Here is a 5,901-nt window from a genome sequence, read left to right as displayed (position 1 = left end):
GATGGAGCACTTTATTTTTGAATATCAGACAGATCTCCAATTTTGCACAGACCATTCGGACATGTGAACAAATAGAACTCATACCGATGTCCGAAAAACTGGGTGCGTTGGTGGGTGGAGAATGAGGGAAATACAGGAGGTCGGAAGATGCAATTAAAGGGAAGGTGCCACCAGTTTTCTTGTAGTCTGTTTTTTTGTGAAATTAAGCTTAAAATAGTAAATAAAATGTATTCATGCAATGTTTGCACACATTTCTATATGAAAAATGATATATTTTCTTACAAATATATATATTTACCACTAGGGGGAGCATTTTCCGATTTAGACCTCAAGCAGCTGTAGTGAGACTAACCAGCTTTACTGTTAGCTGGAAAATTGGGGCAGTAATTGCTGACCACCATTTCCCTCCCCTTTGGGTGGTCTAGTATCCCTGGTGCAGAATGAAGAGTAGCATCACAGGCCAGCGCCATTTTCTGTGTGACTGCCCTGTGATCTACTATCACCAGCAGTTACTGCATCAGAAGCACAGCTTGTTTACAGAGGGGCAGAAGATGGTGGACTCAGCAGCATGGTGGACTGGAGGAAGAGTGAAGACATGTGTATGGAGCAGCATTATCTGAGCAAAGCTGTCTGACTCATCCATCAGTAAGATAAGAAGGAGATCCAGGTCTGCAGTGAATGGCCAGGCATTGTGGAGGGAGAGATGCATTAGTATGGCTGAGAGAGACTGATGGGAGAGAGTGATACATGTAGTATGATGAGTGAGACACATATGGGCGTGATGGGGAGAGATACACATGGAATAGCAGGGGTGAGACACATGGAGTGTGATGAGGCGAGAGACATGTAGTACGATGAGTGAGACACATGGAGCATGATGGGGAGAGATACAGGGGTGAGACTCTTGGAGCGTGATGGGGAGAGAGACATGTACTATGATGAGTGAGACACATGGGCGTGATGGGGAGAGAGATACACATGGAATAGCAGGGGTGAGACACTTGGAGCGTGATGGGGAGAAAGACATAGTATGATGAGAGACACATGGAGTGTGATGGGGAGAGAGATACACATGGAATAACGGGTGAGACACCTGGAGAGTGATGGAGAGACGTATGATAGACAGATGGAGTGTGATGGGGAGAGATACACATGGAATAGCAGGGGTGAGACACTTGGAGCGTGATGGGGAGAGACGTATGATGGGAGACATATGGAGCGTGATGGGAAGAGAGATACACATGGAATAACGGGTGAGACACCTGGAGAGTGATGGAGAGACGTATGATAGACAGATGGAGTGTGATGGGGAGAGATACACATGGAATAGCAGGGGTGAGACACTTGGAGCGTGATGGGGAGAGACGTATGATGAGAGACATGGAGCGTGATGGGAAGAGAGATACACAGGGAATAACGGGTGAGACATGGAGAGTGATGGAGAGAGACGTAGTATGATGAGACATGGAGCGTGATGGGGAGAGAGACATGGAATAGCAGGGGTGAGACACTTGGATCGTGATGGGGAGAGAGACGCAGTATGATGAGACATGGAGCGTGATGGGGAGAGAGATACACATGGAATAGCAGGGGTGAGACTTGGAGCGTGATGGAGAGACATGTAGTATGATGAGTGAGGCACATATGGAGCGTGATGGGGAGAGATACATATCGAATATCGGGAGAGAGATACACATGGAATAGCAGGGGTGAGACACTTGGGCTATGTGCACACATGGATTTTTCCGCATCGTTTTTGGATGTGAGGAATTGCATCATATCTGCAGCGTAGTGCACAACCAATGTTAGTCAATGGGAAATTGAGAATTGTGCACATGCTGCAGAAAAATACGTACGGATTTGCAGGGTTTTCTTTTCCACAGCACGTCAATACTTTTTGCGGATCTGCAGCGTTTCTGCACGCATTGACTACCATTAAGTTAGGCAAAACCGCAGGTTTCAAAAATCTGTGGCTTTGCTGCGGAGTTGCGTGCGATAAACGCTGCAGATAGGGAGGAGGAAGAGTGTGTGGGCAGAAACTGACCTGTGAATATGTGCGTGTCTGTGTGCATCTGCGTGTATGTGTGTGCAGGAACAGGGAGTATACTGCTGGTTTATTTTATTTTTTACAGGAGATTGAGGGCGTTGCATGGATTAGCTGAAAAATAAAGATAGAAAACTGCAGTGTTTTATTTCATTAAAATACTTTATTTAGGCTGTGTGTTTATTTAACCCCTTAACAACTATAGGATTAGTAATGACGCCTCTCCATTACTAAGCCGGCTTGATGTCACCTTACAATACAAAGGTGACATCAACCCCACAAGTATAACCCATATGACACCACTACATGGCAGTGGGAAGAGAGAGGCTAAGTGCCGGAATTGGCGTATCTTAGAGATGTGCCAATTCAGAGGTGGCTTTGAACTGGTGTTTGTAGCCAGGGGAGGGGCATTATCCATGGCCCCTTCTTAGGCTATTAATATCAGCCTGCAGTCTGCATAGCCTTTTCTGGTTTTTAATTATAGGGGAACCCCACTATTTTAATAGCCAGTAAAGGCTAAATATACAGCTGCGGGCTGATATTCATAGCCTGGGAAAATCCATGGGTACTAACCCCATCCTAGGCTATAAACATCTTATAGTTCTCACATAATATCGCCATATAGATCACACATAATGGCGCCATATAATTCTCACATAATACCGTCATAGAGATCACTCATACCGCCATAGTGTTCTCATATAATACACCACATAGATCACACACACCATGTAGATCACACACAAAACCACCATATAATTCTCACATAATAATGCCACATAGATCACACATAATCCCCCAATATAGTTATCATATAATAGTCATATTTTTTACATTATTCCACCATACTGATCAAACATACCACCACCATACAGATCACATATAATACCGTCATATAGATCACACAATGCCATAATACAGATCACACAATATTTGGTGGCATCAAGTGTGGTCTATATGGCAGTACTATGTAAAAAGTATATATGGCGGCATCATGTGCGATTTATATGGCAGTATTATGTAATAAATATATATGGCGGTATAATGTGTGGTCTTTATGAGAGTACCGTATATACTCGAGTATAAGCAGAGACCCCTACTTTTGCCACAAAAAACTGGGAAAACTTAATGACTCAAGTATAAGCCTAGGGTGAGAAATGCAGCAGCTACTGGTAAATTTCAAAAATAAAAATAGATACCAATAAAAGTAAAATTAATTGAGACATCAGTAGGATAAGTGTTTTTGAATATCCATATTGAATCAGGAGCCCCATATAATGCTCCATACAGTTTATGATGGCCCCATAAGATGCTCCATACAAAATACGCCCCATATAATGCTCCATACAGTTTACGATGGGCACCATAAGATGCTCCATATTAAAATAGGCCCCATATAATGCTGCACAAATGTTGATTTTGGCCCCATAAGATGCTCCATACAGACATTTGCCCCATATCCATATAATGCTCCAGAAATGCTGATTATGGCCCCGTATAATAGTTACATAGTTACATAGTTATTAAGGTTGAAGGAAGACTGTAAGTCCATCTAGTTCAACCCATAGCCTAACCTAACATGCCCTAACATGTTGATCCAGGGGAAGGCAAAAAAACCCCATGTGGCAAAGAGTAACTCCACCATGGGGAAAAAAATTCCTTCCCGACTCCACATACGGCAATCAGACTAGTTCCCTGGATCAACGCCTCAATGCTCCACAAATGCTGATTATGGCCCCATAAGATGCTTCATACAGATATTTGCCCCATATAATGCTGCATATGGCCCCATAAGATGCACCGTACAGATATTTGCCCCATATAATGCTGCACATGGCCGCAAACAGATATTTGCCCAATATAATGCTGCACATGGCCCCATAAGATGCTCCATACAGATATTTGACCCATATAATGCTGCACATGGCCACAGATATTTGCCCCATATAATGCTGCACATGGCCCCATAAGATGCTCCATACAGATATTTGCCCCATATAATGCTGCACATGGCCGCAAACAGATATTTGCCCCATATAATGCTGCACATGGCCGCAAACAGATATTTGCCCCATATAATGCTGCACATGGCCCCATACAGATATTTGCCCCATATAATGCTGCACATGGCCCCATAAGATGCTCCATACAGACAGATGCCCCATATGCTGTGATTAAAAAAAAAAAAAAAAAAATCACCTCTCAGGCCCCGGCGCTTGCTATATTCACCTGCTCTGCGTTCCACCAACGGATGCCGCTGTGTCTTCCCCGTCCTCTGCACTGACTTCAGGCAGAGGGCGGTACGCACACTAATCGCATCATCGCGCCCTCTGACCTGAGCGTCACTGCAGAGGATGCGGAAGACGCGGCGGAGGAACGGGGAGCAGGTGAATATCGCGCACTGCGTTATATTCACCTGCTCCTAGAAAAGCACTTAGTGAGTGGGCACCACCTGCATATAGAATAAATACTACAAATACTAGGGGATCACCACTTGCATACCAAACATGGTAAAATCAAAAAGAGGCAAGTGTATGCAAACAAATTGGGATCACCACAAAGTAAGAATTTATACAAAATACAGCTTTATTAAAGAAACACCACACAGACATAAAAACATGTTAAAACAACCCCCTAAAAGTATGACCTGGGGTAATGGGTCCATATAGATCATTAATAGAAATTGTAACACAGCAAATAGCCACTATACAGCCGATGTATGCATGGAACACAGAACCAAAAATATGCAACACACGGGCATTAAATGGTGCGATGTAATAACACAGATAAAGTAATACACCCTTTACTATTCTATGTTCCACAACAAAAAATCTAAAGATAGAAGAACCTGAAGTACACTTAGGGGCATAATAAGCACCGTGTAGCTGCCTAGACCCTAATATTTAGGTCCCATATTAACTCACCCTACCTAACACCTAGGCGGTAATAGGGCTCCTAGCAGCGTTGGTTCAGTGAATATCTGGCAGGCTGTAGCGTAGCTGTGACCCACGCGTATCGACGCCCGTAGCATCTTCCTCAAGGTCGATAACATTCATAATATTCACCTGCTCCTGGCGCGGTGTCCCTGGTTCTCTGGCGCCGCAGCTTCCTGTAGTGAGCGTCACATGGTACCGCTCATTAGTCATGAATATGCGGCTCCACCCCTGTGGGAGTGGAGTGGGGTCCATATTCATTACTGTAATGAGCGGTATCATGTGACCGCTCACTACAGGAAGAAGCTTCCGGCGCCGGAGAACCAGGGACACCACCCCAGGAGCAGGTATTATTACACAGCTGCCACTCCCCCTCCCCTGCTGACCCCTGGGTATGACTCGAGTATAACCCGAGAGGGGCAATTTCAGCCTAAAAAGAATGGGCTGAAATTCTCGGCTTACACTCGAGTATATACGGTAATATGTGATAAATAGATATGGCGGCATTATGTGTGATCCATATGGCAGTGTGCTGGTCTATGGGGGGGTCACAGAGAGAGCTATATGGTGGAGGGAGCAGGGTGACGAGCACAGAGTATTTCAGGAGAGCAGTGTGCTGGTCTATGCGGGGAGTGTGCGCACACTGACACGCTCACAACTGTATACTTAGCCTTTACTGGCTATTAAAAAGGGGGACCCCAAACAAAACAAAATGACGTGGGGGTCCCCCCTATAATTAATAACCAGCAAAAGCTATGCAAACAGCTGCGGGATATTAAAAGCCTAGGAAGGGGCCATGGATATTGCCCCCCCCCCAGACTAAAACCCATTAGCTCTCAGCTGCCCCAGAAATGGCACATCTATTAGATGCGTCTTTCCTGGCACTTTGCTCGGCTCTTGCCACTTGCCCTGTAGCGGTGGCAA

This window comes from Ranitomeya variabilis, chromosome 4, assembly GCF_051348905.1.
Source record: "Ranitomeya variabilis isolate aRanVar5 chromosome 4, aRanVar5.hap1, whole genome shotgun sequence".
NCBI classification, from domain to species: Eukaryota; Metazoa; Chordata; class Amphibia; order Anura; family Dendrobatidae; genus Ranitomeya; species Ranitomeya variabilis.
Note: the sequence above shows the minus strand (reverse complement) of the source record.